This window comes from Meles meles, chromosome 10 (genome assembly GCF_922984935.1).
Source record: "Meles meles chromosome 10, mMelMel3.1 paternal haplotype, whole genome shotgun sequence".
NCBI classification, from domain to species: domain Eukaryota; kingdom Metazoa; phylum Chordata; class Mammalia; order Carnivora; family Mustelidae; genus Meles; species Meles meles.
In genome coordinates, this window is record NC_060075.1 from 25,031,307 (window position 1) to 25,052,833 (window position 21,527).

At 38.6% G+C, this 21,527-nt stretch overlaps 1 protein-coding gene and 1 non-coding gene across 5 annotated transcripts in view; one reads left to right on the top strand and one right to left on the bottom strand.

The window, feature by feature from the left end:
* GRM8 (glutamate metabotropic receptor 8) overlaps positions 1-21,527 on the top strand; it is a 744,073-nt gene that overhangs the window by 267,477 nt on the left and 455,069 nt on the right. The gene's annotated exons all lie outside the window — the stretch shown is intronic.
* On the bottom strand, positions 10,271-10,405 carry LOC123952323. Its single transcript, XR_006820604.1, has one exon. It is a non-coding gene; the product is annotated as a U4 spliceosomal RNA (small nuclear RNA).

The following is a 21,527-nucleotide window of genomic DNA, read 5'->3' on the forward strand; positions in this document are numbered from 1 at the left end:
GCCCTTACCGGGGGCTGGACTAAGTAATCCGCTCAGGTTCGCTTTTGGGAGCTTCTGTTCCCTGAATGCTTTCCGTAGAGTTCCGGAGGACAGGAATGAAAATGGCGGCCTCCTAGTCTCCGGCCCGGAGGAGCCCAGAGCCCGGGGCCCCACTCCTCAGTGTGCCCCCAGAGGACAGCACCCAATCACTCCTGTATCCCCAGCCTCCAGCCACGCTCCGAGCTCACCCAGCCCGCGACCAGTTCAAGGTAACCCCGCTGAGAGTTCAGTCCGAGGCTCTGTCTCTGTAGCCGGCTTCTCCGTTCTAATACCTGCGAGCTCTGCGACACTTTGACACCCCCGATCCTTCTGTGACCCTGCGGGACCTGGGGCCACACTGACCCTGCGTGGGCTTCACCCCGGTTTAGCCTCTGGAGCAATGTCCCTCAGTGGAACAGACTTTTAAAAGTCCTGATTTTGTGCTCCGTTGCTCCACCGCTTGCCGGGAGCTGGCCTCTCCCCCCGTGGTCTATCTTCCCATCATTTTAGATTCACTTCTCCGCCAGTCCTACCTTTCAGAAAGTGGTTGATTTTCTGTTTCTAGAATTGCTGTTCTTCTTCTCTTCGATCTCCCGTTGGATTTGTAGGTGTTTGCAATGTTTAGATAACCTATCGAGCTGATCTCCTGCTACCTGATGTAGTCTCAGCCTGCTACTTCTCTGCCATCTTGACTCCGCCTCCTCCATTCTGTTTTTGATAAGTAGTTGTCAACTTTGGCTGCTCATTGAGATCACCTGGGAGTTTTAAAAAATGCTGATGTTTGGTTCTTATTCCCTGAGATTCTTAGTCACAGGTCTGAGGATGGCTTGAGCACCCAGACTTTTAAAAGCTACCAGGTGCCTCCAGTGAGCAGTGAGGTTGAGAACCATGGATCTAGACCTATGCTTCCCAATATGGTAGCAGCCAGCCACAGGTGACATTGAAACAAATGTGGCCCATCTGAATTGAGTGTAAATACATATATGAGATTTTGAAAATTTAATCCAAAAAAGTATACCACATCTCAATAATGTTTATATGATGACATATTGGAATTCATAATTGATAATATTTCAGATATGTTGTATTAAATAAAATTTAATTTATATTAACACTTTAATTAATAATAATGATAACACTAATTTAATCTTACCTGTTTCTCTTTGCTTGTGACTTGCATCATATTTCTGTTGAACAGCACTGAACTGGGTGATAAGTTTCTAAGTGGAAGGAACAGAGCTGTTGAACAAAATACATGCTTAATAACTGCTTTCTGGAAAGTTAATTGATATTGTTTATGGTGTGTATAGTATTTGGTCCAAAAACATCCACTGTCTAGCTATATATATTTAAAATAATTTCAGTTGTAGAAATTATTGGGCTGAGAAGAAGAATGCTTGTGATTGAAATAGAAATAAAACAGGGACTCTATGGTATCACTGTGTAAAAATGAGAGTCATTTGAAACTGACCAAAATAAGGGAAACTGAGAATATAGAGTGCTATTTTGTTATTACACCTGTGTTACAGGGAAAGTAAAACCGTTCTTCCAAAACTAGAGTCTTATCTGGTATTTAAAACAACACCACCATCACAAAAACCCTGAGTGAGTTATTTGGTTTACATACAAAAGAGATGAATAAATTGTTTACATAAAGACATGTAAACGTTTACGTATGTTTACAAAGGTGGGAAAGTGATAATACAGAAAGAGAAGTGAGGATCAAATGTGTCCAAGGTTTTCACGAATGGAGAGATGGCTCTAGAAAGATGGCTGTAGAATTGAGACCTTAGGCAACATAACCGTCTTGAATACTGAGCATGAAACTGAAACTCAGTTTTAGGGGAGAGTACACGGGAATTAGTTGACCTATAGGGCAACCACTGGACAGAACAAACATGTGGGTGGAGGGAGTAACACATTTACAGCGGGCTTAGCTGATCGGGTTATCATGGCGGGCAACATTTGCTCTAGCCCCAGGTACTCAAAGTAAATAATGTTAAGTTTGAGCAGGTTCTTATTGAAGGGGATTGGTTAAAATTGGAAATGCTAACTGTGAGTTATTAAGAGACACAGTATCCATAAATCAATTATGGTGCATTATATTCTATTCCATGGCCAGCATTCATTTCAACATAAACTGCTGTATGTTCTACTCACAGTAGTACAAAGCGAAAGTTTAGGCTACTGGAACTTACTCTACAGTGTTTGTCTTCTGTTGGAAGAAATTAAATACTTCTTTGTGTTTGGTTTTTGAGGAGCTTTTGAAGGGTAACAAATTCGGATTCAGCAAATTCCTAGGGCTATAATCTTATTTTTGCTTTGCTTCTCACATCCTGACCTTACGAAGCAGAGTGGGGTGTTTTGAAAAACTGGCCTTTGGCATCTGAACGGACCTGGTTTGAATTTTGTCTCTATCACTAGCTGTTTGACCTTGGTCAAGTCAAGGATTGACCTACCCCACCCTTAATTTCCTTGGCCCTAAGACCTACTTTGCAGGGCCATTGAGGAGAGGAAATGTAAAATGCATTGACTAGCACATGGTAACTCTTTATAAGTACCATCGTTGTTGTTGTTGTTGTTCTTATTTTAAGGTTGAAAAGCATTCTGAGCAGGATGGTTTTTGTGTAATCAAAAGTTATAATTAAAATTAGTATTTTATAGGTGAACGACATTATTTGTACTTGTAGTCCCTAGAGTTTGGAAGGAGGAGAGGTGGGCCTATATAGAAAAGGGTTGGGAAGGGAGAAAGGGGGCACCTGGCATCAGCAAGAAAGCTTCCCTATTTATACTTTGAGCTGGGAGTGGAATTTAATCCCCTCTGCAGTGGATACAGAGGGATATTCAAGACCAGAACAGTTGAGTGAAGAGGTAGAACAGAGTTGGGTGATCCGCCTGTGACGGGGTGTCAGAGCCCAGCGGTGCTTGACTAACAGGTGTCCAAGCAAAAGAGGCTCATGGAGGGAAGCACTTCTCCTTCCCCTCCTGCCAGACTGGGACAAGTTCTTTTCTTCAGGTTCCTGGGACTCTATTAATGTACTCCCTGTGAGCAATGACCTGCTCTGTGGAGTTTAGAGGCAGGGGTAAAGCCAACACCAGCCTGCTTACCCAGAACCTGGTTCACAGTAGGGATGCTATAAGTGTTGATAGATCCAAAAGAAATACACACATCCTACACTTACAGCCCCCATGAGTATCGGGAACTTGAACAATTCAAGCTAAATTCTAGACAAATGAGAATCTTGTTATATTCCCTTACATATGGTGATAGTATAAGAGGAAAGGAGAATGGAAATCAATGATAAATTAAGCAGAGGGTATTAACTTCCAAAAGACAAGCCCTTAAATACCTCTCAAAATTCTGCATTTGCTTGTTTTACAAAATGCTTTGATCAATGAAATTCAGTAGGTGTGGAGTTTCACACTTAGCAATTCTTTCTCCAAAGCCTATTTAGTATGAACCAGAAAATCTTTCCCTTTTTATTTTTTTCCTGAGCTTAACCTTTCTGCATAGAGAAAGGATTGCTGTTATCTTCATTTAAAGTAAGACTTAGATAACTAAGATCAATTGAGTTTTGAGAGCTATATGCTTTGTCCTTTAGCTATGATAATATGGCCAGAACTGTCTTTATGAAAATGAGGAAAGAATGGTTTGATGTGTGAATATTTGCAAGAGAAGAACTGGCTCCAGTTCTAGGCATCACATTTGTTTATGTGTCAGTCATCCATAATAACGAAGGAGAGGTATCTCCCAGAGGTGGGAATGTTCTTTGCTGAATTTTAAGTATGGCTAAACCATTTAGGAGGGGGATTTACAGTAGCACTAAATTCATAGAAGAAGTGGGAGTAGTAGCAAGAAAAGAACAAAGTATTTGCACTGTTTTCAAAATAGGAATAGTTTAGATTTTAAAATTTATCTGCTTAGAAGTGACATAGTCCAATTCCATTCCCTTATTTCAATTCAATTTCTTTCTTCTTCTTTTTTTTTTTTTAATATGTATCTGGGAAATAGCATACCCAAATAATTTTTCTGGGTCTAGAATAAAGCCAAATTTAGGTCCCAGTTTATTTATTTTTTTTTAAGATTCATTTATTTATTTTAGAAGGGGGAAAGGGCAGAGGGAGAGGGAAAAAATCTCAAGCAGACTTTCCACTCTCTGGGGAGCCTAATGTGGGACTCAGTCCCATGACCCTGAGATCATGACCTGAGCTGAAATCAAGAGTAGGATGCTTAAGTGACTGAGCCACCCAAGTGCCCCAAAGTCCCAGTTTAAAGCATTAATATTTCATCGGGTCTGCCCAGAACATATTAAGATGATTGCCTTTAGTTCTGTCCTGACAGATATCTTCTCAGAAAATGTAACTTCATACACTATAAAATAATTTCATTTTAAAATTCTGAACCAGCATTCTAAGAACAGTGTTGTCTTTGGATGGGAATATTTTTATTAGTTTATTAATTTTTTCATTCCTGTTTTTATAAAATATTGTCTACTTTTTTGAAAACTAAAGCTATGTGTTCAGTTTATGCATTTCTTCAAAAGCTAAAGCATCTCAGTTTTTTTTTTTAGGAGGGGTATTTCGTTTATTTATTTTTTGCTTAATTCTTTGAAGAAGGCTGGATGAAATAGCACTGTATTAGTAGAATTGTCTTCATTTGTAAAGACCCCTGCTAACTGTGACATCATTTCACTCTGTTCTGATAACAAAGATGATGCATTTCTGCAGCAGATTTTTGTTTTATCTCACTACCAGTTGCCAGGATCTTGTCAGGGTAGAAAAATTGGAAGATTGATTGGTGTCCTTTTCTTATTCATTGATTTACTTGGTTTTCTGGCTGACTGATGTATGTGTAGCATCAGATACCATGGATTATGTGTGTGAGAAGAAAAAATAAAGAGCTCAATAATAAAAATAATAAGAAGTACACTTTATTAAATGCTGGCAATTTTCTAGGCACTGTGGCAAATATTTTATATACATTCTCTCTTCTAGTCTTCTCAACAATTCCATCTTACAGATGAGGAAGCTGAGTTTAGGAACAATAATTAATTTATTCAAAGTCACACAGCTAATGAGTGATGGAGCTGATTTTAGCCTAGGTTTTTCCTGACTTTAGAACTCATACCAGGGGCACCTGGGTGGCTCAGTGGGTTAAGCCTCTGCCTTTGGCTCAGGTCATGATCTCGGGGGTCCTGGAATCAAGCTCCGCATTGGGCTCTCTGCTCAGCAGGGAGCCTGCTTCCTCCTTCTCTCTCTGCCTGCCTTTCTGCCTGCTTCTGATCTCTGTCTGTCAAAATAATAAATAAAAAATCTCTAAAAGAAAAAAAGAACTCAGACCAGATGGCTTCTGATCAAATTATGATTTATGATCAAATTAAGCTCAAGATATTTGAGTCAGGTATTTTCCTAGGCACCATAAAGAATGCAAAGATCATACATTTAGAGTCCCTTAGAAGAAAAAGACATATACACAAATAATAATTGTAAGCAGGTTTTACAGGCAAACTTTAGGGTTTTTCCTTTTGCCAGAAATCTCTGGATCTTTCAGCCTTTTCTCTCCAAAATTTGGGTCCCATGCCCTTTAGTTCAAATGGAATATAATGAAAGTAAAATTTCTGTGAGTTTCTCCCAAGCTCAGGATAATGTAGTCATCTTTCAAATAAGGAATCAAAAACGGTCTTTAAATGACTTTGTTCTCCAACTTCACTTTTGTTAAATTTTGTCTATAAACACTCCATCTTTCCTTCTCTTCCAGGCCTCTGACATAGCTTTAGCTTGGGGACTTTCCATCTTCTGTCTGATCAATTGTAGTTTTCCTTCCAGCAGCTGGCACCACTCTCTATAGTCTGTCCTTACTACTTCTTATCATCATGGCATTTTTCTCTCAACTAAATATCCCACCAAGCCAGTCTTTACAGCTCGATGGATTCACAACCTCCACTCTCCTTCCAAGTCTCTTTCCTAGGGTTACTCCTATAAGATACTATCCTCCAGTCCCTTTTGTCTTCCAGTTTTCTCCTTCCATCTGCCCAGATTTCACTGTGTTTTGGATGCTTGTTGAGAAGTCAGTAAGTGTATTCTCCATGGAGGTCACTCCTTAACAGTGTTGATGACATTGGACAACTTTACTGAATGCACTTTGTGAACTACTTTGGGTCATGAGCTGACTATTTGGTATTTCAGTTCATGAAGTTTAGGTTGGGGCCTGGTAGAGAAACCCTTTAATACAGTAGACAATGGCTCTTTCTCATGTAGATTATTGTTTAAGGGAAGAGGTCTCACTTTCCATGGGGGATGTAGAGGGAACTCCTATATTACAGGTTTTCAGCCCCCACCCCCCCAGCTAATATGTTTCAGTGCTTACTAATTTTGCTCAGCTCCCTGATTTTGAGCTTGGTTATCTTCTAGGCACAAGTTCGTTCTACATCAGTACAATGGCCTCATCTTTGCCAGGCACCAGCATCATCTGTGGAACCTTTAAAAAGTTACCACACAATATTCCCTGCCTCTGCTTCTGAGACTGGCTACTCAGGTTGAAAAAGCTGCATGTCTTCCTTGGAAGGTCTTCCATTGCACAGATTATTTTTCTTTCTCCAGATTTATCTTCCTGATTCATTTTCACACTAATAGTAAGCTCTACCTTGGGTGAAGAATTCTGCAATGAGAGAGAGAAAGATAAACTTTGTGAGTTTAATTAAGCCTAAGAATAACCTTTGCTTCTACTGTATTCTATGGAGAATTCTGACATGATTCATCTCTCCTCATCAGTATTGATCCCTTCCTACCACATGCTTGTTGTTTTCCCTGTTCCTGTGCCTGCAGGGTTAATAAAGAAAATGTTCAGAAGCAATACAGGAATCAAGTTGCGGCCTCTTCAGTTATATTTGCATTTGAAAAAGGAATGCTGAAGAAGAGGGTCACAATGGAAATTAGCCTTCATTGAACTTCTACTAACTGTCAGACCCTATTTTTGGTGATGTTATGTATACTATTATGTTAATCAAATAAGAAACTCTGAGGGAGGTATTGTCATTTGCCTTTTATAAATGAAACTGAGGCTCAGAGAGAGAAAATAATAGAAACAGAGTGGAGTCCACAATACATTGTCTTTTCTCTCATCATATTTCTTCACTGGAGACTTTCCAAGGTGGCTCTCTATGCATCTCTCTCCTCTTTCTTCTCTAAATAAAACAATAATACCCTGATTTTATAGTGATAAGCTTAAATTCTATAAAGTATGTTCACATGCACATTTTTGTTCCTATAGCTTTAAAGGGGCTTTTATTCTTAGATAGTTGGTAACAATAAAGTTCTCTGAATTTGCTTCTCTCTGCGGAGCAGGTCACACATACATGTGCAAAGGCTGCCATTTAATCTATTCCACTCTCTACTTGACTGCCCGAGGTTCCTTTTAAAGATTACCATTAAAATGGGAATGTGATTTATAAGAACAGAGTTCCTATAATCACTGCAAACATCAATGTATACTTGTGAAATTGATGAAGTTGTCAGGCTGATCTCTTATTAAGGAAGTTGGGGGGGGGATTGATGACCTCAAAGAAAGTCACATATTCTTTAGAGACAGCACAATTGAACAACAATGTAATGGAGGGGAAAAATTACCTTAAAATGTTGGAATCTGGAATTTATCTGATGGACTAGGGAAAAGGACCCATTGGGATTCGTTAACAAGAAGACAGACTTGCATTGACAGAAATAATTAATCTCTTGAGACCAGATAAAGAAAAAGAACTCATTTGAGTCCATGGGGTACCCTCAAATACCTATGAACACTAGCTATAAAGACAGTGAATCATTTATGTTGATCCTGGCTCCAGGGAAAAAAGGAATGGTTTTTGGAAACTGCTGGTGCAACTGGAGACTTAAAACCCCTTTATTTATCAATTTTTTACCCATCTAGTCAGCAGAAAGAATGGGTTGATAGCGATTCAAACAATTTTCATTGAGAAGCTTTCTGCTACTCTGGTTTTTGCATCCAGCCAAGAGGAAAATGTTATTTTACAGCCTTTGTATTGGTGTTGATGGATTCTTAGGAGACTTCTTGAGAACATGAAGGTGGAAGGGGCAGATAGGACCCTTCGAAGAGAAGAGCTCAAATATTGGCTGCTATCCAGGCAAAGGTAATCCTGGAAGGGATTGTAAACTAGTCTCTAGACAGAAATATTTCACTAGAGGTCCCTGTCAATTTCTTTTTTTTAAAGGGCCAGTGATAAGTGTGTTCTTAATTTACATATGTTCCTTTTCCTCATTTTTGTGTAGGCTTATCTCACTTGTTTCACTCCAATTCTTTTGACTTTTATTCTGAATTGAAATGAAAAATGAAATGTATAAAACATTGGAAGAAAATTCTGTAAGCATTCCTCATTCTGAAGCCTGACAGTAATTATTATTAAGGGATTACAGGAAAATCTTACAGTGCAATTTAGGGAGTCTCAATTTATTCACAGACTCTTCTTCTCCCTCTACCTTGTTCAGCAAAGACATTTTCTGTCTTTCTGATAAAACCAAACTTTGCTTATTGACTTGTTTGCTCTTTTAACAAATGCTTTATTCAGTGCAAACATAATAATAAAGTAATTCCAATAATAAGAGCAAACATTTATTGGATGCATGATATTCTGCTAAGCACCATATAGACTGATTTCTTCCCACAACAATCCTATGAGCAAGTTACAATGATTATTATCCCATTTTATAGATGAGGAAACAGAATTAGAAAAATTAAATAAATGGCTTGAGTACCTCAGTGAGGAAGTGGTGGATTTATAGAAGAATCCAGGCCTGCAAGTTAAGTTATAGCATTACTTATTCATTTCTCAGAAGGGGGAAGGGGAGTTGGCAGATTAAAATATAGGACACTCAGTTAAATTTGAATTCCGGATAAGCAACGAGTAATTTTTGGGTTAAGTATATCCCAAATATCGCACGGGACATGGACATTTGTATTTTCATCTGCGGGAACATTTGACTGCAGGATCATTTTTGACCTGGGAAGTTCATTCAAGGCCATCTAGCTCCAGTGTCTTAGTCACAGGTGAGGAAAGGCTCCAAGAGTCGTAAGATGTTCATGTTCCCATGCCCAGCAACAAAGTGAGGTTTAGGACTTTGCCATGCTGCCACTCTTCATTCCTAATAAAGCAGTTTTTCATTTGACTAGGAGATTTCCTTTGTTTTTTCTAAGAGTGTTTATCTCCTGCCTTTTATTCTGAATAGTTTTCTGGAAGGCAAATCTCTGTAAGCACTTGACCAATAATAACATGAGCAAAAGTGGAGGGAGGAAAGGTGGAAGGAACAAGTGGGAGTTACTGGTACCCCTGTGTGCCAGCAACACAGAAGATTCTTTCCATATGGTATCTGCTTCGGTAGAAACAAGAGGCGTGAGAATACTGGCATATATTAAATATCTACTTGTCCTAGTCAAGTTTCTTTTAAGACCTTGGCCGGGGGGTCCAATTTGAATGACTACTAGTGTTATAAGAGAATGAATAAATAGGAATGCATTTTATAAAGTAGTCTTCCTTTTAGCAGATAGTAAATTAAAATGTTGTATAATCCACTGGAGTTCAATATTGGGTCATTTTCTTCAAAGAAGAGAGAGGTATTAATTAGTCTGTTGCTTGGAGGCTTCATTATATATGCTTCATTCCCTTTGCTGTTGTAACAAACAGTTCCTGGGCGCTCAGGCCCTGACTGATTAACTTGCATAGCCGCCTCTTGGTAGCTCTTCTTCTGACAGACACTGTTAAATAGGGGAGAGAATGGGATAGAGGAGTAGGAAAAAAGAAAAAAAAAAGAAAAACTACCAAAAAACCCAACCTGGCTTTTTCATGCTGTTAGCCATCAAATAAATACAACATTTCAGCGGATGAAAGTGAAACAAACTGACCGAGTTGTCCATATCAGCCATAGGGTTCCTTTGGGCCCCAAATCAGATGTCTTGGAGGTTATTCACAGCTGAAATTGTAAACAGCTAAGAGATGACAAAGAGCTTCTTAAGGCCCCATCTTTGGGGAGGGGAAAGATGTCTCTGCTAAAACTGGAATATTAAGATTGATTATAGTTGAGGAATAAAAGCTCTTAAGGGGGTTGAATACAAGGGGCAGAAATGTTGATGCAGATTCTTAAGTTATCATGGCCAAAAAATGGGAATTTTGGGCCAAAAGTAGTTTTCTTGCTATTATTTTCACATTAGAGTATTTTCCTCCCAAATTTGGTCTTTCTCCTCGAAAACAGATTTACTTCTTCAAAAGTACTTTCAATTCTGTCAGAGTAAAGACAGCATCTTTTCTTTTACCTTTTCAATTAGCAATAATCGCGCCTCGGATAAACCTCATTGGCTACGATACTGCCACTGCGCAAAGCTTCTTTTACCTTTTGATATTGAACTGTCTTTAAACTTACAGAAAAGTTGCAAAACTAGTGCAGAGTTTCTGTATATCCCTGTCCTAGGCTGGGATACATGAAAGTCGCAAGTTGAAATCTTACTTAACCATAGTGCAGTTGTCAGAATCACGAAATAAAGACTGGCATAACACCAATAACTTAAATAAAGACCTTATTCAAATCATGTGGTTATTTTTCTGGGATTCCATTCAGTATCCCACACAGCATTTGGTTGCTTTCTTTCTCCATGGTCTCCTGTAGCTGAGTAGTACTTCATCTTTCCTTAATCTTTATGATGAGTACAGATCAGTTATTTTGCCAAAGGTTTCCTGATTTGGGTTTGTCTGCTGTTTTCCCATGATTGGATTGAGGGTATGTATTTTTGGCAAGAACACCAGAGAAGATGCCCTGTCCCTAGTGCATTGTATCATGGGGTTTGTAATGGCCATATGTCTTATTACTGGTAGTGTTGATGCTGATTCCTTGGTTAAAATTATTTCTGCTGGATTTCTTCCCTTGACAGTTACGACCTTTTCCCTTGTTGTTAACAAATACCTTGGGGCACATGCTTTGAGACTAGGGAAATCCTATTTCTCTTCAAATTTTCACCCATGATTTTAGCATGCATTGTTGGACCTCAGTTCTGTAGCAATAGTTACTATGCTATTTGCTTCATGATAATTTTCTATTCCTCTCTTCCCTTCAACATTTATTTATTGGAATTCTATAGTAAGTCAGCTATCTTTCTCTCCCATCTATCTAGATAATTATTTATATCCATGAGTATGGACTAATGGATATTTATTTGATTCTATGGGTCATAATTCAATATTAACATGCATTTATACTGTTACATCAGGCTTCACTTTTGTCTTCCCCCTTTATTTCTAATTTCTTTCTCCGGTAGTGAAAAATCTGGTTCCTGTTTTCTACAATGCATTTACTTACTTAATTCTAGTACGTACATAAAGTTTGTTTCAAAATTGTTAAACTCTACCCATGTAAGAAACACACTTAATGACAAAATTATAGAATTCATGTAGTTACTTTTGTCTTCAGCCTTACAGCATCCAATCAGGACACTATTTTTCAGTTATTTAGGGTAGTTTTATTATTCCCCACCCCTTTACTGTGGTTTTGTGATTCATTTGTAATGGAGTTAGGTTCATTTTTAATTTTTGTATTGCATTTTTGCATTGCATTTTGTTCCTTGTCCAAGCTTTAATTATTTATTGCTTGGGGAGATGGGGAAAGTATGAACCATAACTGTGATTCTAAGAGCCGGAGCTTTACAAAGTGATGTATCCTTGTCCCTGCCACCCCACATCCATTCTCCCCTCTTTCCAGCCCTTTCATACCCTCTATGTATAACCAATCTCTTTACTTTCAGGTTAATCCTCTTTGTATTTCCTTTGTACAAATGGGCAGTTACACAAGTATTTTCCTGTAATCACTTATTTCTTTTATAAAAGGTACTGTACTAGAGATACTCTTCTGCACTTTGATTTTTTTTCACATAAGAGTATATCCTAGAAATCGCTCCATATCAATTAATAGAGATCTTCCTTAATATTTTTAACAGCTGTTTTGTAGCCTGTTGTATAGCTATATGACAATGTCTTCTTCATACTCTACTTTCTGTAGGAGAAAGGCATGCCAGTTAATAGGCTAAAGAAGTTTAATATTAACAACAAGATGTAAAGGGGAAATCTTAAAAAAAATATTTCAAAATGGAGCAGACTGGGCAAAGTTGGTAGATGTAGCTACGGTATTTATACCAGTCCAAGTGGAACAAAGCAGAGGTAATAATAATTTACTAGCTTAACATGATTAGAGATGTCTTTGCAGATGTCTGTGACTTTTGTTCACACCTTCACATGATGATTAAGAGCAGTCTCTGCCATTTTGAATTTGGACCATCAGAAGTTTTGGACTTTCATAATTTACTAGTGGTGTGAATTTGGACAAGTTATTTAGTATCCTCATGCCTCAATATCTCTTAAGGACAATCACCTCCCAGAGTTAAATTTAAACTGTGGGAAACAATAGAACATGTTAAGCCAAAAACTGGGGATGATAATCATTACTCTGTTGCTAATTGCTCTTATATGTTATACTGATTTATACTCCAAGCAGAAGTTTTTGATGTTTTGGTTTATATACACAACTGAAAAAACTTTTTAGTAATTTATTAATTTTAGTAATTTAGTATTTTTTAGTAATTAAGAGCTGTTTTCATGGCAAGAGAGGTCAAGAAGGAGTGGGGAGGGAGAGAGGGAAAGAGAGAAAGGAAATACATAAAAAGATGAAATTGTCCCTAATGCTACTACCAGAGAAAATCACTGTTACTATCTCAGTATGAATGCTTCCAGATAATTTTCTATGCTTATGTACACAGTCTCTTTTGAAAAAAGTATATATATTTCAACCAAACTGTATCCTATTCCATACACCTGTGTTGTTCATCATTTAAAATTTTATTGTAAATATTTTTCTGCAGTATTATTCTTCCTCCCAGAAGATTTAACCAGATAATTTTGTCATTTTAGTCTACGGTCTGATCAATCAAATATGAAACAAAATTGAATTAGCAGAGGGACAAACTAACTGAAAAAACCTCAGTAAATTTGGATGTCTGAATTCCCTGGGTCCTCAATTCAACCAAGTGTATATATATATATATATATATATATATATATATTTTTTTTTTTTTTTTTTTTTTTGTAAATATGACTTTGCAAAATAGTTACCTATAAAAGACATGTTTGAATTCAAGGAATCAATCCCTTGCTTTTAAAACTTTTGTTTATGATGTTCATTTTAGTGGTATTACAAAGTGAAATTAACTTCAACTTCAAGCCCATATCTTTTTATTTTTTTAATTTTTTATTATGTTCAGTTAGCCATTGTATAGTACATCATTAGTTTTTGATGTAGTGTTCAATGATTCATTAGTTACATATAACACCCAGTGCACATCACAACATATGCCCTCCTTAATACCCATTACCCTGTCTTTGATCTAAAATGCTTGACAAGAACCTTGAAGCTTCCAAGAAGGCTGTAGGTCTGAAAGAAACACTTCCATCATGACTATAGTTTTTAAAAGTTGTAAGTAAAGTTTCAAAGTTTTGAGGAAGAATTATTGAGGTAAAAATCCCCCTGCCCCAAAGTCTCCTCTGCTCTGTTCCTCCTTCCCACCCAACCTCATTCTTTTGGCTCCATTATACAAGAAATATTGCTTGTCTCTTAATGTTTCCAACATTGTAGATGGTGCTAAGACATGAAAATTTCCAGCGATGTACAAGATTTAGCTTTACTTTCATTTTTTTTTCATGAAGGAAAGAAATGAGTGGATAAAAATTCGGCCAAGTTCCCATCTAAAGGGATATTCTTAACCCCAACTCTTAGCTCTCAAAACCACCATGAATTAGGAGGAATGGTGGCAGGTATACTGGTTTCTTTTGTTTTCATATTGAATATAAGCCTATAAAATGTATTTTTATTCTGGTACTCTTTGCACATTTTTTAAAAATATTTTATTTATTTGACAGAGAGAAATCACAACTAGGCAGAGAGGCAGGCAGAGAGAGAGGAGGAAGCAGGCTCTCCGCGAAGCAGAGAGCCCGATGTGGGGCTCGATTCCAGGACCCCGGGATCATGACCTGAGCCAAAGGCAGAGTCTTTAACCCACTGAGCCACCCAGGTGCCCCTCTTTGCACATTTTAAAAGAGTGTCTACTCAGTGGTACAAGGAAGAAAATAATTAAAGAAAAATTTAATAGCTACTCCAAGAGTAGCTCTAACACTTTATTGGGCTTGGACTGAATCTGCTTCCTAAGAATGTAAGAAATGCTGCAATGGACAGAGGAGAGGCCCATTTAATGTACCATTTTGTCACTTGAAGTCTCTAGAGTGGAAGAAAGGGGGTAAGATATCAAGAAGAATGCTTCTAAGACCATCTGTCACGTTCCAGTCTTCTTGAATAGGCAGGGTGCTCGACTGCATGACACTAAATGATAATAATTGTAATTATGGATTACTCAGTGCTTTCCGTGTGCCAGATCTGTGCTGAGTGCCTCACACATACCATTTCTTTTACTACATATCCATGACAGGAGGCAGGTGTTAATGCATCTCCATTTCATAGATGAGGACCTGAATCTTGGAGAAGTGAAATAACCTTGTCAAAGTCACATGGCTTTTAAGTTAGTATACCACTTGTAAGATTCCACCCAGGTTTGTTGGACTCTTTGCTACTTTAGTGCTAAATCTGATGGAATCTTGTGGGTCTCAGTGATTCCCTTGCTTCTCTTAGGATCAGCACAGCCTTTGCTCACTAGTTCAGCTGTGAGCAGCAGTGGGCTCTGGCCTTAGGCTTGGCCCTGCTGAGAACCCTAAGCATATCCAATGCCTTCCCCATAGGGTCAGGTTTTGGATGGTGAATGGCACTTTGGGGCTGGAGGGACTGAAACCCAGCAGAGATAAGCGGGAAAAGCGGTAGACGTTCGTTAGCCTCCCACTGCTCTCATTCCTTTCTGAATCAATTGTTCCTCTAAGTCATTAGCTGGGTCTTCTTGTCTCCTCTTCGTTAGGAGCATGCTCTTTGTTAAAAGCAAGGATAGCTATGTCCTTTACCTGTTTTGGTCTTTTATTGGCTCATTCCTTACCTCCTTAGGCAAGAATCAGCTTCTTTCCTTGGCATTATCTATTCTTGCCCATTTCTTCTTTCATGTTTCCTGACATTCCCAAATTTTATCCTAGATTCAAGGTTATTAGCTGCTTACAGTTCCCAAAAGTGTGTGTGTCTGTATGTATGTGGGGTGTGTGTGTGTGTGTGTTTGCATATGGGGTGTGTGCATGTGTGTATGCTCTAAATGCCTGTGCAAATGCCATTTTCTCTGTTCTATCCTCCTCTGCTCTGTATGACTAAACTCCTTATTTTTCAAAATGCAGCTCAGTTGTCTCCTTTTCCATGAGCCTTTACATGTCTCTTCAAACAGAGTGAGATATACTTCCCTCTGGGTTCTCAAACCTCCACAAACACCTTTGCCTTACGTTGTGTGACTGATTCCTGCATCCTCACTTGCACCGGACTGTGAACTCCATGAAGGCGATGAGTTTGTCTTGGGACTCCTCGGGTCCCTAGCGGCTAGCATAGCATCTGACAAGTGTTCAACAAGTCTTCTTTGAATGGATTAATGGATGGACCAGGAATTAGAAAACATAAAATTAGAGCTCATACTGCCTGCAAAGATTTTGTATGGCACTTGGTAAATTATTAAGACCTTTCAGGGTCTTAGTTTCCTTACCTATGAGGTGAAGATGTTGCCCACAATTACCAACATCTCTTCCTTGGAGAACATTTGCAATGTAGCCAATTTAACAATGAAGAATAAAGGAGCTTCTGATAGCAACTACTTTTCAGCCTACTTTTAACTAAAATCTTCATCTCAGTCCAAGTTTTTAAAATGAGTGATTTGGACTGAGAGAAAGGACACCAAAATCTCTAGAGACTAAAGTGGAATGAAAAGGTTACTTTTATGATCAGAAGGCCTCAGGGCTTGCTTCACAGTCACAGGATCATGGAATGTTCAAATTGGGAGAAACCTAGGAGACAAGTCATCCAACCTCCTTATGTAAAAAGAAAGAAAAGAAGAGAAGAGAAAAGAGGAAGAAAACAGGGGAAGGGAAAGAAAAAAGGAAAGGGAAAGGGAAGGGCAAGGGATAGGGAAAGGAAAGAGAACCTAGAGTTTAAATAACTTGCCCAAAGTCGTAGCAAGTGTTGGTAGCAGAATGTATACTCCAAATTCTCAGGTTTATACCCTTCTGCCACATCAGTCTGTTGATCTATGTAACTAAATCAAGTTGCAGAATAATATTGTCTGCTGAGGTATGCTCTGTGTTGCAGCTGACTCAGTTTGGAGCAGACTTAATGACATGATTTCTCTTTATATTCATTTTGGCTAGACTCTACCACCAAATGCAGCACACGTTTATGAGCAATCTGTTGTTTTGTCTTTTCTTCAGCATCAGTTAGAGAAACTTGACGAAGGGTAAATGAAGGCACATGACACACCATGCTGGATGATATGCTCCAAGATTCCACTTGGGACTAGGTTGGTGGAGCTCCAACTTCATGGAAGATGAAGCAGATGTCTTCTAAATAAGAAATTGGATAATTTGTGGGGGAAAATAGAACAAGTTCTGATGTCAGACTCAAATGATGACGTTAATAATGGAGGCTTGAAGTTGTTGCATGTTGTGTCTAGGTATGAATCAGCAGGTCACTTTTACTAGAATGGATGGACCTTTTTTCCATTCTTAAAAATCTCAGATACGGTGAATATATGTATTAGCTATTAAGGCATGTCAAAATCACTCCAAAACTCAGTAGCTTAAAACAATAAACTTTTATTATTGTTCATGACTTCATGGTCAGCTAGCTATTTGTCTGGTCCCATGCTTCTGTAGTCACTGTGAACCTGGTGGGCAGATTTCTGATTTTGACTTCGTGCTCTTAACCCACAATTGGCACAAGACTTTTTAATATTTGTCATCATGATAGATGTGAAGTATCATTTTATTACTTATTTCACCTTTTTTATTATTATTGAAGTTGAGCCAATTCCAAAATACTTATTAGAATTTGGGCTCTTATCTTGGTGAAATGCCAGCATGTATCTCTTATTAATTTTTCCATAGGATTTTTTGGCTCTTTCTTATTGATTTTTGTAAGTCCTTTTTATGTTCTTAATACTCTCTATATTTTATGTACATACACTTATCCTTCTTCAGTCTGTGGTTTGTCTTTTTTTGTTTGTGATATCCCTTGGGTATCAAGGTCATAAAAAGCTTTTTTTCCTATTTATTGGGACAATTTGAATTTAAGGTGGTAATGGCAACGATCACTTCTGAATTTCTTTTTCTATTATTTTAACATCTTTAATAATTTATATCTATTTAGAGTAGAAATTAAACTTCTGGGTAGAGGTGGAATTTTTCCTGTCTTTTCCTCAAATCTTGGAAAGACCTGGTGGGCTGGGTCCCCACTGGGTCAATGTCCAAGGCCAGGACTCCATGACTGACCTTTAGTACCCATATACACAAATAATATACCTTTGGATGTCTCAGCTTCAGCTCTAGCTGATTTTGACTTCCCTATTTGTTTATGACTCCTGAGAATCTTCTCTCTTTCCTTCGAGTTCAGATGATGCTATCATATTTATTTTCGTTATGTTTGATACAACTCTCTATGTGTTTGTCGTCAGAGGAAGGTCCATGTCAGCTAACTCTATCATGTCACTGGGCGTTCTTTGGAGAGGCTTCATGATTCTGATGGGGACTATTAGTGTCTCGTGTATACAATACTAACTTAAGGACTTCAGTTTTTTTTTGCATGCTAGTAGTATTTGGCCCAGGAAGGTTGAGGAAGCAGAGCTATCTGGAAAGATACAGAAAGCAGTAATGTACCTTCTCAGCTTAGACCTTAAATATTTAAACTTTTGTCACACTCACCAGTGAAATGAGTCCCTTAGAGAGAAAGTGTCTTCCTTAGACAAAGGAAAAGCTCTTTTGGCAAATATTTGACAAATGTCTAAATCAATCCATATATGGATGTAAATTTGTCGAACTATTTACTCTATATTGAGTTTGTAGCTGACTCACCCTCACTTGTAGCTCTTTTGCGTACATGACTCTGTAAGCCTGTTTCAGCTGCCCCACCACCTGCTATATAGAGACCTCAACTAGAAAGGGGAAAAGTGAGTAAGACTTCACCTTGGGTTACCCCAAGAGTTATTCCACCCTGTTAAAGTCAAGTGGAGCCTGAGGTAATGATTTAATGTATTTGAAATGGGGAAGACTGCAAAGCCCAAACATCCAGCAACTTTTGGGTAAAATGATCTATAAAACTTGTACCAGACTTTGACCAATAGCTGTATAATTCTGATCTTGACCTTACAGCAGGGATCTAAGGTTTTAGTACCGTTTACTTCCTTGCCTCCCATCAGCACCACCACACCTGTCTGTTTAAGATCAGCTGTAGTGACTTTGTGCCAGTGACCACAAGACCGGGCCCCTGCCCTGTGTCCCATGGCCCCTGGCTGCCTGCTCTAGAAGCAGAGACAGAGGAGGACCTGACTCAGTTCTCAGCACTTGTTAACAACTTACTTTTGACCACTCTTTCTGAGTGATTGTGAGTCATCTGTTCTCTGGATTCCTGAAAACTTGATGACCTTGACCACTAGTATTTGTCAGTTTCTTCAAACGTTTTCTGACCGTTTAGATGCTTGAGCTCTAGGATTCCTATGCACCCACCACTCTGAGGTCCCTCAAATCCTGTTACTTAAAGTGAGGTCTAAGGACCCAGCAGCCCTAATATCACTTGTGAGTTTACTACCAATGCAGAATCTCAGGTCCCTCCCCAGACCTACTGAATCATAAGCTGTATTTTAATGAGATCAAAAATGTGTCATATACATTGTTTCAGTTGATTGAATTTCAGTTCAGTACTAGGTTATCATTATCTACAGGGATCCCTTTTTTTCCCTCCAAAATATGTATGGGGATAGCCCCCTTCACCTGCCCATTGAGCATATTCTCTGTTTGATGATCAGTGCTCATGAGTCTGTGTTCTGGATGGAAGCACGGCTCATGTGTGTTAGAGAAACAGAATTGAGAACTAATGAGTCTTATCTTCACTGAGTGCGCTTTTGACCTTGACCATAACCTGATTCTTCTGAGTTTAACAATGTTTCATTGTACCTCTTCAACCCTGATTATAATAGGAACTTAAACTAGAATATTCACATACTCCTCATGGGCCACACCACCCTTCCTCCCACCACAATGGGTGAGCAACCGCACAAACCAAAGCATTTGGCTTATTGTCATGGAGCAGAGCAAACGTCCACCTGTGTCAGGTCCAGGACCTTGACCCTATTAGCACTGACCTACAAACTAAGCTTGTTATTGCAATGTTCCTCGTCAGGTAATGAGTGCTTAAGCACCTACTGCTTCCAATTAAAGTGAACTATTGGCAATATGGTCTCAGCCCTCGAGCGACTTTTACAGCCTGAATCGGGAAAATGATATAAGGAAGGAAGGACAAAAGACAAGCAGAATGAAAAATAAATAAATAAAAACATATAGGTCTGGATGGTTATCTTGACCACATGGTAACTACTTCATTACCAAGAAATTTTGGATTTAAAAAAATAGGCACATTCTCAAAATAGTAGTGATGGACCTCCATGGTATTGTCTTTAGCTGGAGATGTGGGTGTTTGGAGATTTGTTTGCTCATGTAATCAAGCCATCCAGAAAGTAGTTTTCTAAATGAAAAATTTTAAATTTAAATTTAAAATTCTAACCCTCTCAATTTCATTACCTAGAAAACAATTCATGAGGTTAACAGGCTTAACTAATTCTCTCAAAGTTCTGCTCCAATCCAGATGAGGAAAAGTATTGCAGAAAGATATGACAAAGTGCATTATAACTGTAAATCAAATTTCAGTTTTTAAAGAAAGGGAAGATTTTTCTTAAGCAGGGATGGACTTAACAGATTTTTTTAAAAGAAATGTTTCTAGGTAGATAGAATTTTCATTTTTAGTATTGATTACTTATAACTCCAGCAACTTTGGAGTTTATGACTTCTGTCACCACAGTCACATTTGAATGCAACCTTGTTTGCTATACTTTTCTGGAAGTGAAAATTAACTATTTAAAAAGGTATGTGAACTTGTTCTGCAAACAGTACAGATTCAAATAAACATAAATTAAGGCCCTTTCTAGGAAGGGCTCTAATTTGCTTATTTTGGTTATAGCAAGACTGTTTCAGAAACTGAAGAATTAGAATTGCTCCTGCTCAGGTTGAAGAGACCCACTGGATCTCTATTGTGCCCACTGTTTCCTAAGCATGTGGTGAAGACAGTGCAGGTCCCTGGGAAGGCTCTTGGGCAAGGAGACTGTTCTCAAAGGGCTTTGAGTGAGTAGGGGAGATAAAACATGATGTGAACCATTTCAGCACATGGTTGGAAATAACAGTCATGAGAGATATAAAGGAAGGTGTTGTGGCTTTTCAGAGAAGAAACAGGAATGTGGGAGTGAGGGAAGGCTCAGTGGAGTAGGGACAAGTGGACTTGGTTTGGATGATTAGGTAGAATTTGAACTTGGGTCACATTCCTATATTAAGACCCGCTGTGGAGATGGTGAACTAAAATGTGTAACACTCTATGCCTTATTGTCATTGCCTTTGTTTCAAGGTAGATGCAAACAAATAGCCTCAAAACTGCCCAGGCAAACAAATAATGGTATACAAAGCCCCCTTTCAATCACCTAATCTGCAGTGGTTACATAGTGGGCACTGGCTCCAGCTTGGGCTCTTAGCCGGGACAACCAGCCAAGCACAAGCAGTTCAACTGGACAGAGTCGAAAACATCCTCAAAGGAAGAGAGAGGAGGAGGAGGAAGGGAAGAAGAAGAAGATGATGATGACGATGACGAAGACCCCAAATGACAATCCTAGAAGACAGCCAAGACTTAATAAGGGGATATTACAGCATAGCCAGAAGTCCTAGAGTAAGACTGTGCCTACATGAGGTCACCCAGTAGAACACTTTAACTGAAGTTCTTTAATTTCTCTTCTGCAGTCAAATGCTCTACCACTGAGCTATACCCCCATTAATTTCTCTTCTGATTTCCAGAGGATCAAGGGCTCTTGTCTGCATGGTGATAACAAAGACGATGGATTCTGGTTTTAGTTCTTCCACCACTAAGTGGTGTCACCTGGGTCCACATATGCCATGGGGCCTGAGTGAAGAAGGGCAACAGTGTGGACCATTTCATGAAGTGCCCACCATAAGTGCCAAGATGGTTTAGGGACTATGGCGAAAGCGAATTGAAGCAGATGAACTGTGAAACCACTCAGCAAGCAGCTCCACAGCTGAGAAAAAGCAGTTTAGAAAATTGGGTCAGGTTGGGTGGTGACTATAATCAGAAACCTGCAAGAGGAAACACTATAAACATGTTTCCCTGGGCAAGATTGATTGTTTTAAAAATAAAGATGAAACAATGGATGAAAAGGAGCAATGCCAAATATCTTC